The following is a 14,404-nucleotide window of genomic DNA, read 5'->3' as shown; positions in this document are numbered from 1 at the left end:
GGGAATTCAGTAACACCTCGAGCAACGTGATTAATTAATCCCGAACAGTGTCATCACCTGTCCTGTGAAACACTCACACACACTTGTCTTTGTAAATTGTGAGGATATTGTATTGACCCACATTGATTTGCTAGATTCTAAAACTGCTAACCTTAAAAGCATGTGCTATCCCTAAAATGAATGGTAATCCAGATGTTTGAGTCCTGATAATGTGACTGTTTGAAAAGTTTAACATAAATATTGTTATGTACAAAACTAACATGTTTTTTCTGCATGTAGGGTGGTGTATGAGCAGGAGGATTCATATTTACAGTCACACATCAATGTAACAACAGATGCATAGTGCATCTACCAACCGTACGGAAAATACGAATAAATCTTAACATCTGACAAAAACGCAATCACAAATTCAGGGTTTTGATAAATGAATGTATTTCTTTGAAATGTGAACAGCCTTTATTCAAGAAATCCTGAATGATTAACTGCTGTGTGTTCTCTCCCACAGTTGAACAGTGTATTTTATAAAGCAGCTCCAGCCCTGGGCTACAAGGACTGCAGTGTCTTTTTCAATAACCAACTTTTCAACAGCTCCAGCACACAGCCGTCGCCTCAAGGAGACAAACGCCGCCACCACTGCTGCACCTGACAGTTTTAAAGGCAGATAACACACAGCCGGGCCGGTAATGACTACCTGAACACAACATGCACTCAAAAAGCACCATGAAGGTATGTTCCTAATTGTAGCTGCTGTCCTGTAAAGTTTGGACTGCAGAATTCTCCTGTCACGCTGACAAAACAGTGAAACTTTCTGAAGCAAAACAAACTTTAAACCGCACTCAAGTTCATTCCTACCTGAGTCCTTCACCATATTCAAATGTGCTTTAGTGCAGTTGTTGAAAGTAAGTCTGTTAGTCAAGTAATAATTGAAAGTGAGGCGCTTTTACCGCATGTATTTGACAGTATTAGCTACTTAAACTGCGGATTCAAATCACTAACACAAAATATAATAAACAAATATAGTTTTGTTAAAAGTTGCAGATGATACTTTATTTATCCTGGGATACAATTATAAGTAATGCACAACTTATAATACAGCAATATAGTAAGCATTATGCATAATATGTACTTTTAAGCTTAGTTCTTCAAGCAAATGCTAATACTTTAGTAAAGTACATGTTTGAAAGCAGTCCATACTTGAGTATTTCCTCACTGTTGTATTGCTACTTTTACTTGTGAAAACAATATTTTTTGATTACTGTGTCAGGGTCTAAAATGAAATAGAAACTTTTAAAGGAAACGTTCTATTCAAGTTTTAAACGTTAAAGTGTCTTTACTCTGCCTAAACCAAATAAATATAGTTTTTTAACCAAGTAGAATGTTTAATGTGATGATGGTACTTGCAGAGGTGTTTCCACTCTTGTTGTGAGCTTTAATATTTACCTGCAGTCTCCAGCAGGTAGCGCTGATCTCCCAGATCCGCAGAGACTGAGGCTGTCACCTGTCGGTCATGCTGTCACAATTATTTCCATCAGACTGAGTGTCAGAGCTGTTCTGTAATGACAGCTAGGGCTCATGAGAAAAACTTCAAAGCATGTAAACCTCGTACAACATTAATTAATAATCATTCTTAGACCATTAATCCAACATCAGTTAGACTACCTCATCCTCTATTCATGATATAACATAACCTTTGTTTACTTTTACTCTTTATAGTTTTATATCTTTAGGTGAGATATTGTGAAAGCTGCATCGTTGCTAAAAATTTAATTTCATCAAAGGTCGTATCGGGGGAGCAGAGATCAAACAGTGTGAGGAGGAGAAAGAGAAAATGTTTGGAATCAATTTCACGCCTCTGTGAAGAATAATTGCTGTGGATTTTAAACATTATGATATTAAGATAAGCGCCTTTCAGCTTGTCTCAGTGGAACGAATTTAGTCTACTGGTTTTATCACGGCTGCCTGTTTCTGTGTTAATTACTAAATAACTGATGAATTTATCTAACGTGAAAAACCTTTCCACACCTCTGTGACAGAAATACAGACAGATATCCAACAAAAATGATATTGCAAAGCTTGTTTATAAATCTATTTTTAATGAGATTAAATAAAAGATCCATGCACACAAAAGTATTTTTTTCTCTCAAATGTTTTTCACTCATTTAGTTAAAATCCATGTAGTGTGACCACTTTTTCTATGCCAAGATAATCCATCCACCTGACAGGTGTTGCATATCAAGGTGATTATTAAAACACGTCATCATTACAGGTGTACCTTGGGCTGGTCACATTTAAAGTCTTTTATCACACTGCAACAGATATCACTAGTTTTGAGGAAATGTCCTTTGGCATGAGTGCAACCAGAACTGTTGCCCATTTAATAATTGGTGCTGAGCCTTCTATGACTTTTCGTGAATTTGGCAGGGCATTCAAGTCGCCTCACATCGTTGCCCACATGTTACCAATCCAGCACAGGGCTTCTACATCAGACTTCTTCACCTGAAGATCGTAAGAGACCAGCCATCATGATAGCATGTTTACAATATGTGTTTTGCATGATATCGCATCACACTAACATACTACTACTGAACTGCACATGCAATATGACAAGGTTTTTTTTTTAAAAGAAAAAACATAATTTGTCTTTATTAGACAGAGGAGAAATAGAGATATCTGTTCATTTTGTGTTTTATTTTGAATTGTCACAGTTTTCCTGTTTTACTTTGAAAGTGTTCACCCCCTGTCTGTCATGTCTATTTGCTTCCTGTCTGTGTCTGATTGTCTGACTGTTCACCTGTTGCCCTGGTGTTTCACCTCCCCTCCAGCCTCTGTGTCTTGTCTTGTGTATTTAGTCTTGCTTTCCCTTGCGTTCCTTGTCAGTTCGTCATCATTTTTCGTGTGTTTTGACTCGGATGTCATGATCTGGATTTCCCTGGTCTGCCCTCCTGTGACCCGAGTTTGTTCTTGTTTTGTTTGTTACTTTTCCTTTTGTTCCACCTCGCCTGCTCCTGCCGTTTATTGTGTTGTACCAGCTTTTAATTTAATAAAAGCTCGCCTTTTGTTTACATCCCCATACCTGCCTCCCTGGTTGCACTGCTGTTGGGCCCGCACTCTTGCTGAAACCTGACAAGAGATACAGATTGGAAACGCAGGAAAGAGAGAGTGATGACTTCCCTGTTAAATGAAGGGAGTCTGGGCCAATTGGTTACTGGTCTCACCCAATGGTTTTCTTCCCAGTATTTTAACCTTCCTAGGTTAAGGGGGGACTTAAAGTGAAACTGTCTAAGGGATGTATGCTCGACAAACAGGAGGGTCTTCACCTGACTTCAGTCCATTGGCGTAAACAACTTATATGCACAAATTTCACTCTCCGATGGTGTCGTCTCTTTGGAGAAATGCTCTCTTCACAGATTAATACTATACCAAAGAATGCATATCTGCAGAATTAGTCTTGTGAAATCCATAGTTCAGAATAAATGTCGCCTTTCATCATACATCTGAAATAATTATGTTTAATCTGTAATCACACATGTCAATGGATTATCTTGGCAAACTAGACAGACAGACAGACAGACAGACAGACAGACAGACAGACAGACAGACAGATAGATAGACAGACAGATAGATAGACAGATAGATAGACAGACAGACAGACAGACAGACAGACAGACAGACAGACAGACAGACAGACAGACAGACAGAAAGACAGGCAGACAGACAGACAGACAGACAGATAGATAGACAGATAGACAGACAGACAGATAGACAGACAGATAGATAGACAGATAGACAGACAGACAGACAGGTAGGTAGGTAGGTGAATTATTCACGTCAGTACTTTCATATTAACAGACCTACATGCATTACATTATGCATGAATAGTCCATGGTCAGCTGCTGCTCTTTGGGGACACGGTTTGATGAAAAAAAGAGCTCCAAGAAAGGTTTTTCTTGTCATAAACAAGCATGAGGTTTGCTGCAGAGTGAGCCATCATTTATACGCTGAATCTATTCTTTATATGGAGGCATGGCTGTTAAAACTAATGGACACAGCATGTATTATAAGTCACTAGTGAATACGCTTTTCTGTGGTTCAGGAATGGAGCAAAAGCTGAGAGTGGTTTGCTGTGTTTGAGGTCTGTGGTCACGTCAAAATTCTCCAGTCTAAAGTAGCAATATGAAAAGCTCATTTTCTTTGCCTTGTTATCTGAAATGCTTTGTATGAGTGAGGCATTACAGGGAAAAAGGTGCTCTTAACAAGAGCCATAACATGGGCTTGTATCTAGCAATCTGTAGGGAGTCCTGCACTTGTGCTACAAATGCTAATTCTGTTTTGTGCACCGGTCTCTGTATTATTATTTTTTGCCATTTCAGTGCGATGATGGAAAATGCAAATAATTAGTAGAGTGGGAGACTAAAAGTTGTGTGTGAGGAAAGTGAGTGCGACAGGCAGCGAGAGTGAATCATTTAAAAAGGTCACGGCACCGTGTTCCCTCTCAGTGTGTTTCTGAATTAAGTGATATAATGAACATTTCGCATATAGATGTATTTTCAGCTGTGGCTGATTCAGGACAAAGGTGGCTCAGGGTTTTTTCTTTGTTTTTTTCTTTTGCTTAGCTCATGTACTTCAACATTTTAGTTTTGTAAAACGAGGCTGAGTTTCTTTCAAATAAATCGTTTCACGTGGCAGTGATAGTGGTGTTTTGCTGCAGTGCCCCCCTGGTATCACCTTGTTGTCCTTTAAGCATTCATTGTGTTTCAAGTCAGCGGTAAGTCACAGCAAGACCACAAACATGAGAGAAACCCCACAGAGATGGAACAGTGCTGCGTTTGTTCCTAAAATCTGTTTTCCTGCACTCACATCCTCCCTTACAAATATGGCCTTCTATATTCAGAAGAACAGCCTGCAGCTTTGTAGGGAAGTTATTGCACTGAAACATTTTAAGAGCTTCTTCCTCCACCAAAAGAGTGGATAAGCCTGAATCCGACTAGGCTTTCAAGAGACATTTAGAAAATGAAGAGGGTCTCAATTTATTTTACATATCCTGTCATTTTCCAATTTAGCCACCAAAATTGCTGTTTTGCAAAAGTTGCTGGCAAACAAATGTTCTACACAGAACAGTCATTCAAATTGAGATCTCTCACTTTACTTTCAACTTAAGGAATGAATGTTCAAGCAAGGTTAAAAGTTACAAAGTCTCTCTTTAAGTTAATCTCTGTTTCATAGCTTTGGAGCTAACTGCTCGTCAGTATTGTTGTTAGCGATACTTCACTGTTCAGCCACACAACTTCACACTCACAATGGGTCCTCAACAATAAACACAACGTGACATAGTTGCATCACCTCCCAAAGTTTGCATATTTAGTTACACAGATTTTCTCACAGCTAGCAATTAGGCACGAGGCTACTTGCTGAAACATTTTGTGTGGTTCTTGAAGCGTTTGAGTGTGCAACAACTCTTTCTTCATCTGTTCCTGAATGCAGCAAGCGAGGACGGGATCATGGTGTCACAATAGACCCTTTCTGGCAGAAGTCCCTGAGGGCGGCCTTCTCTGATGTGCAGAGCAAGTTGTGCCCAGCATGTCAAAAGAGGGTTTCCTCTCAACATACCACAGTGTTCACATAAACCTTACAGTTCTTTTTAGTTAGATAAACAGGCAGTAGTCCAATGGTGTTTTCGGTTTGTATCTCCATACAATATCAGGAAAGTATCTATACTAAGGGGGCTTTGATGCTTCCTTTCGTATCTACTTTAGGATAGGAAACACCAAACCATTCTCCAGGGAAGGAAAGGTGAAACAGATGTCCCATGATTCCCTGTAGAAGCAACATTTTAAGTGAAGTCTCGTCAATAACACCTGCAGTCACTATCTAATAGAACACTATGGATACATTTCAAACATCCTTCTTAGGAGATGTGATTGTGTTTTGGCCATGCATCTTTTAATAGAGCAGCATTGAGTTTGCCACTGTAGTACTCTTTTCCCCAAAACGTTCTTTAAAAAAAACTAAAAACCATCCAATAGCCGCATTCACACCGCAGTACTTTTCCCACTTTAGTTCTGATATAGTTCCGAAATGTCGCATTCACACCAAAAAGAGCCGGGACTAAAATGAGTTAATCAGAACCTTTTTTACCCCCTTTTCCGTCCCTGCTAGAGAGCAGGGACTTTCGTGGGAGAAAAAGGTTCCTATTTCGGATTGGCTGGGCGGAGTGCAAACCACGCCCCGTAAAACTCCCCAAAAGTTTTGTGAAGCCGCCATTTTATTATCCTCGCATTAGCATTATTAGCATTAGCATTAGCCCAGCGCACAAACGCAGAGAGACCAACTTATGGCAACACAAAAGAAAACATGGGAGCGGTGGAGCGGTTGCCAGTCCCTAACTCCGGGGACTTCGGGTGGCAGTATACGCCGTGAAGTTGTTCGCGGCCTGCCAGTAAACCCAAAGCAGAAGAAGAAGAAGTGACGTCAGCGGCTTCATTTGCCTAATCCACCCCCAGGAACTTATTCCGGTGTGAACGCGATCTGTACTTAGTTCATGAGAACTAAAGAGTTCTCATAAATTAATTTCTCATGAACCTTTTTGGGAAAAGTACTGCGGTGTGAATGCACCTATATTAAAGGTCCCATGTTACTTAAATGATTCTCTTAGCTCAGCGGTTTTCTTTTCATAAGTCATGATCAATTCTCCTTCACATCTTTCCTTGACCTCATGCCGTTCTCCAATGAGGTCAAGGAGAAGTGGTTAAAGACATAAGATGTAATATATTTGACTCTTTGACTGCACCCTGTGAGCCAAACTAGCAGGGATTGGTGACATCACTCTACCGTTCCTCCTGTAAGGCGCCATAAAAAAGAAAGATATTGACGCGTGTGAGCTGATGATGGCTGGCCACTTCTTCAAATCACTAACCGCATGGTGCATGGCCTTTCAGATGCAATCTAGCCTTGAATAACCGTGAGCTGTTCTGACAGGCTTTGCCATCGATCTGTCGCTGCTCAGCGGCTCTGCCAGCGGAGATCAGACCAATGGGTAAACCTGGAGATGCCTGTCATTCGTCAGCGTTGACTCACAGCACGACGAAGGGAGGAGGAGGAGGGCAAGAGGAAAGCTGAGGTTTATGTTCGATATTTGCTGAAAGATAAAGCTGCAGATGGAGACTTGGAGAAAGACTGAGTGAAGGAAATTGACACACTGACAGTTACAACCTGTGTTGACGAAGGAGTCAGACAAAGCCCTGAGGCGGTGCTGGATAGCAATGATACAAACCAACACATAATTGTTATTCAGCTGGCAGTCATCCCCGTTCCTGTGGACAACCATTTTAGCTGACTTTGCTACAAACTCAGCTCCTCGCTAATTCTTGGCCCTCGGAGGTTGCGAGGGATTCCCGCCGCTGCGGGAGTTTTCTTGGCTGCTTGAGTCAGCATGAGGCGAGGATTGTGCTGACGGCGAGGCCTCTGCTCCTCCAGAGAGCAGGGGAATATCATTACCTCCAATCAAACCTGCAGTATATGAATGGCAATGAGGCGGAGAGAAAAAAAACACAGAAGCTAACTGAAATTAGCTCGTCGGTATACATTCATTACACCCAGTGCGACTGCCGGTGTCTGCGCACCACGTTTTAGATTCAGCACGCGTCTGAAGTCTGTTCATCAAAAGTAAAAAATGAAAAGTATTTCAATAAGAGCTCTTCAAAGTTCAAAGTTTTCATATATTAATCGGCTCTATGTAACTTAGGGAATTGACTGTGTTTTTACGTTGTTTAAACAAGAATCCCAGCAGATAAGATCTGAAATGAAAAAAAATGGTATTCATCACGCAGCAGCAAACAGACTCTGCAGTGTATTACCGTTTCATTTGATGTGCTGCTTGTTGAGGGAGATACAGTGCTCAGCAGAGGGAGATTGTTTGCAGGCAGACAGGGGTTGGAAAAGAAGAGATTCTACTGCTTGTGAATTCAGAAAGTTGATCTTAATGCATGCAACTAAATACATTTCAAGTAAAAACAAGAAGAAAGGTTTCTCTCAGGAGAGTGGTTGATGATATATATTTTTTAGAGGATGGGAATATTTCATCAGTTCAAAGACATGCAACCAGTCATTTCAAATTGAAAACAAAGCCAATATAAATATCAGATGGCATATTTAAATCGGCCTCTAAGTGTGTGTATTTCTTTTCTTTTCTTGTCATCCTTTGGATAAAAAAAAAGTGTTTTGTGTTCACAGGGAGTGATGATATCAAAGTGCTTCCTAGCCTCGGGGTTCATGCATAATTTAAAGTATTCCTACTTTTTACAAACGAATGGGACCAAGTTTTACTAACGATATCATTTGAATTGGATTACAAGAAATATGTATACAAAAAATATTTTGTTTACACACACACACACACACACACACACACACACACACACACACACACACACACACACACACAGCGACTGCATCTGAAAATGACCTTTTGTCTGATCATTATTTTTGAGTAAGCAGCACAAATGGCGTTTTCATGAATCTCTCAGACACTGAAATTAGTAATTTCTGTGAAAAATGGCAGTGTGTATGCAAAGAAAAGCCTGAAAAAATGGTGCAAAGCGCAAAAGAACAAAACAGAAAAAGGCGACAAAGGAGAAAAGGAGTACTCAAAATCTCCTCAGAGCTGTAACTTAGACACCATTAAAATGTGCTTCTTTTCACAGGACTAAATAATATGGTCATCTTTTTTACCAGGACAAAGCTTCATGGTTTACATACATACCCCACTCACTCGCCCACTTTCACTTCCCTTTCCACATGTCCTAAATTGATTTAATAGCTCCAATCAGTGTGGGGATACTGAATCTCACACACACACACACACACACACACACACACACACACACACACACACACACACACACACACACACACACACACACACACACACACGCACACGCACGCACGCACGAACGCACGCACACACACACACACACACACACACCGTACACACTGCTGGGCACTTGCTTTGAAGCATCTGCTGCCCAGAAAATTTCTGTCATGATGAATTTCTTATAGTTGCTGAATCTTTTACTCTTGTGCTCTTGATGTTAGATGGAAGTAGACTTCACATGTCAGTCTCTCTACATCTTTTGACCCAAATACTCTCAGATTTCTGCGCTCCAACAAGCCACACGTTTATGCTGAACACAGATTTTGTGTTGTGGAAACATCTTCAAGGCAAAACAACATACCTCTAGTAATATCAAGCATGGCTGATTCTGCATGTGGAGATGGTATTTTCCCCGGGTGGAGCTTTTCTAGAAGAATTATGTGTGATGGCATATACAGTAAGGGCCAATGTAGGTTAAAGTAAATACGATGAATAAATAATGGAGCCGGAGGAGGGGGTGGTATTGCCAAAAAAGTTGCATTTTTCAGTAAAAGAAACTTGATATCCACTGACATTCATAAATGTAAACCCGACTTTGTTATTGCCCTGATTCTTTGCTGCCCTGGTGTCTTTACCTGCCCTCTCAAGCTGTGTCTTGTTGAGTTAGTCCTGTGTCTATCTATCCAAATGTTCTCTGTCAGTTGTCTGTCTTGATCTGGTTCTTCTCGTCAAGGTTCCTGCATGTTTCCTGTCTGTGTTACCTGTGGAGTTTGCTCCTTGTGTTTTGTCATGTTCTCCTGGTTCATTTAGGTAAACAATTCAATTTAAAGGGGCCTTTTAATGCCGATTTCTAGGCTTCATATGTGTATTTTGTACTTCTACATGCGTTAATGTTCAAAAGAGGCTTTATTTTTATCACACTGCCTGAGTTGCAGCACCTCATTTCACCCTCTGTTTGAAACCAGAGCCCAGTTTGCTCTGCTTGGTTAGCTGTCCGGCTCTGTTGTGATTGGTCAACCGCTTGGAGATGCCCATCCCTTTCACGTACGTACAATGTGGTACAGCGCTTGACAAAGGAAACGCTAGTGTTATGTAGTGATGTCACTATGTCGCAGGTGTAAACAAAGGTCTGAATATGACGCGGCTTTGTGTTTTTAATATGATATAACCAACAATGGCCCTATTACGTCATAATAATTATGTGCTTCTACTGCAGGAAGCATACTGCAGTCCATGAAGCTCACAAGACATTAACTGACGGTCCATTGGCTGCAGCGGAGTGGAAGAGAAAGGCAACATGACATCCTTTTGTCTGTGAAAGCAACACACCGTCGTCTCTGTGAGACAAAGGGTGACTGGCAGAGCTATATGACGTGGTAATCTTCATTTCCATGACAGCAACCTTGGAAAACTTCATGATTTCTTTATCTTCTTTCTATTTTAGTTGCAGATGGATGCCCCTGTGGTACGCCCACACACAACTAAGAAATAGTTTGGAGTTTATGGTGAATAGTTCTGAGCCTAACAGGAAAAGTCTGATATATTGGAGAAACTTTTATGCTTTCTTGATGAGAATGAGACTTTTGTACTGGTAAAAAAAAAACAAGTGTACAAGGAGATGGTTCATTTTAGGTAAACAATTACCTGTATCATCACCTCTAAAGCTTAACAGTTACAGGGGTGCCAAACTCAAGGACCGGGGGCCAAATCCGGCCCGCGACTTTATTTTATGTGGCCCGCAAGAGCTTGCAAAGAATATAATACGTTTATTATACGGTTACATGCTACTTTACAGTATATCTATATATGTTCATTTGAATTAATTTCTTTTTTTATAGTTATTTATCATTTTACATGTTTATCTTTGATTTATCCTTATTTGTATTAATCTGTGTGAATCTGTGCTGTGCTGTTTTTCAATCTTACCCTGTTGCTGTTAAACCACTGAATTTCCCCACGGGGATTAATAAAGCTCCTTCTTATTTTACAGAAGCATGTTGCCCATAAACTATATGTCCCACAATGCATCTCATTTTGTGACATGCACACTGAAGAGACTTGCAATTATTTGCCCTAGACTTCTGCTTTCAGACGTAGTTAATTATGAAGTTATTACCCTATCTGATAATAATCCAATGCAGAGGCAATAATATAATACATTATTTCATATATATGTTGTATTTATATATGTATATTTAGATAGTTACAACCGGCCCTTTGAGTGCAACCATAATGCTAATGTGGCCCACGGTGAAATTGAGTTTGACACCCCTGGTTAAAGGGGTCCTATTGTGCTTTGGGGGGTTTTCATTTCCTGTAGTGTCTTAGGCTTTTGTTCGTAATGGTTTTCAAAGGCTAAATTCCCAGAGTTCCTTCCAGATGGAGTTTCTCTCCCATGCACCGACCCCCCCCCCCCCCCCTCCATTGGAATCCTTTGTTTTATTTCCATAACATAATGACATCACTATGCTACACTCGCGCTTCTATTGGCTAACACTCCAACAGCGGGAAATCTCTAAGCGGTTGACCACAACAGAGCCGACCAGCTAACCAATCAGAGCAGACTGAGCTCTGGTTTCAGACAGAGGGTGGAAAGAGGTGATGCAGTATGAGAAAAGTAAAGCAGTTTTGGAACATTAAAGTAGAAGCACAAAGATACAAATATGAAGCTGAGAGAGAATAACAGGGACCCTTTAAAAACTCCTATACTGTTTTTTACATTGTTTTTGTGCCGATAAACAAACAATTCACAATGTGTTAGTCAGTGATCTTTAGAGCTGCACTTATCTTACTTTTCAGAGAAGTGGAAAGAGCATTTCCAAAACTGTGTCTTTATGAGTCCACTGGGAACAGGAGATGACATGACTGTTAGTCTTCATTCCTCTGCGACAGAGAAACACTTTGACAGCTCCTTTTATGTTCTCTCTGCAGACATTTGTAGACTTGATTTTCTTTCACAAACTTTTTATCTTTCGTTGTAGTTTATTATTTACCCTTTTTTCAAATCAATGCACCGCTGCGTCTAAGGGTATCCAGCGATGTTAGAAACCTTGGGATATTGCATAACTGTAGCTGTTTTTAAATCTTGGAATTCGCTCAGTCTTTGAAGCATTCAGAGCTGACCAGTCTGCGGACGTAATGAAACAGATGCTCGGCAGGTGTCAAGGTTAAAACGTGCTTGAAAGAATTCACTTTCTGTTCAACATGCCCAGTGAAAACATGCCTTTTAGCTGTGGCCTGCAGAAGGGGACATTACACCATGACAGTTGTGTGTTTTCAGGTGGATTTCAAGGAATTAGCAAAAGGGCTTTTGACACTCTTAACTTTTCCATGTATTGTATGTGTTGGCATCAAAGCTCTCTTTCTTTTGGGTTTTGAGGTGGGATAGGAAAGAAACCCCAGTTCAGGAGGGAACAACGACAAAGCACACATTCGTGAATTTAGATGACTCTGCTCTCTAGTGTTTTAGATTGAAGGCAGCTGCCAGCCAAGAAGATGATCATTTTCAAGATTCGACTTAAGATGGAGGCGTGCTATCTTTTTGAAACGTATAATAATACCAGCTCTCGTCTTTTCAGAAACAACACGTGGGAGAGAAGCACCAAGAGGGAATGTAGAAAAAGTAGATATCTTGTCTGAAGCCGTCAACGCCACACGAAAAAACCCTTGTGGGCTTTTTTCATTGAAAGTTATGCTTTCCCTGCTGCTTTGTTTCAAAGGAAGTTTGACACATATACTGTAGACCAGAGGTGCCCAGTACGTCGACCGCGGTCGACCGGTCGACCGCGGGGGCAATGCTGGTAGATCGCGAGTCATTCATAAATTAAAAAAAATCCAGCTCCGTTAAAATAGACAAAACAGGTTTTGATCCCTCCTCCTTTGGCCTCCCTGCCACTTAATTCAGGAGTTGACTTGATTGACAGAAAAAGCGACCTATTGCTTTCCAGTCTGTTAACACAGAATGCAAAGCGATACAAAATCAGTCAAGTGCCGGGAGAGACAAACAACAAAATGAGTGCGGGAACGAGCAAAAAGCTAAAGACATACCACTTCCACACAGAATGGGAGGGAGAATCTTTGTTTGTGATGTCACATTCAAAGGTTATTTGCCTTATTTGTAAAGCAAGCGTCGCTCTGCCAAAGAAAGGTAACGTGGAGAGGCATTATCGGAGTGTTCACAAGGCATATGACAGCGACTTCCCTCCGAGTAGCGAGTTGAGAAAGAGAAAGGTCATGTATTATTGCTACACAAACATTATCTCTTAGTCTTAGTGTCGCCAACTCGTTTCTAACATGCAAAAAGACAAACAAATGCGTCTATGGTCGGTGTATTTTCGACCTTTCCAATCCAGAAGAGATCTCTCTCTCCCCCGTCTGTTTGCAAGGGGGCGGGGCAGTTTACACACACGCAGCTGCTACATGCAGCAACACACGGAGGAGATGGTGGAGAGAAGCGCTCCAAGGTGTGGTTACATGTTACCCGTCTTGAGGTGGACAATGCTCGTCACCAAAAGAGTTTAGCATGTAAGGGCGGTAACACGAGCAATTTGTCTAAACATTTAGCAAAAGTGCACCACATTCAGACGGAGGAATGCACCGGGTTCGACTGTCTTTCGAGTAGCTCTGTAGCCCCATCCACGAGTAACGTTTCCACGTCAGGTGTTATGTATGCTAGCAGCAACACACGGAGTTAACTACATTATACAAACATGGGTTAATGATTAGAGGTAACTGAGTTATTTATTTTGTTAAAGTTTCAGCTATTCTGTTTACAGTTCTGTCATCAGATTATTTAATATGATTTGTTAAAACATTGTTGTTTCTTTTGATGTGAAATATTATTTATTTAATTCAAATAAAAAGCAATGTTAATTTTGTTCACAATTTGTTAAGTTAATTTAATAATATATGTATTTTTGAATCAAGTATTCATCTTTATTGTCTTCATTGTTAGTTTCCACATGCCTAAAACAACCTCAAGCTAAATCTAAAAGTTGATGGCTAAATAAGAGCGTTTGAGAAATTGTGCAAGGCACACAGTAGTAGTCCGAATAGTCGATTAATCGTTTCATTAATCTATAGATTAATCGATAATCCAATTAGTCGTTTGTTGCAGCCCTATTGTAGTTATCCCATGTAAAAATAAAACGTGTTATTCAGCAACCCTTGCAATTTGGGTTTTTATTTTTGGTTGGTAGACCTCGGTTAGCTGGTCATTTCAAAAGTAGCTCACCAGCCAAAAAAGTGTGGGCACCCCTGCTGTAGACCATATTTGAATACATTACTGATTTTCTCTAATTTTGCTGAACATGTGCCATGAAAGGAGGCCAAGCTGTATGCAGTGTAATTATATGGACACAGTTTCATCTGTTTGGTGGAAACTACCTCTTTGGGAGAATGCTGATTGACGTTTCGAGATTTATGGCACCGTAGAGACAGAGAGGAGGCTTTGGATACTTTTTCATCTCTGACAGTAACTAGTTTTCAGCAGCACAGCCCTCCCATTAGTGCAAGGACTACCATTACCTCCCAGCT

Source organism: Notothenia rossii (genome assembly GCF_949606895.1).
Source record: "Notothenia rossii genome assembly, chromosome: 9".
Taxonomy (NCBI): domain Eukaryota; kingdom Metazoa; phylum Chordata; class Actinopteri; order Perciformes; family Nototheniidae; genus Notothenia; species Notothenia rossii.
This window is presented reverse-complemented; position numbering follows the sequence as displayed.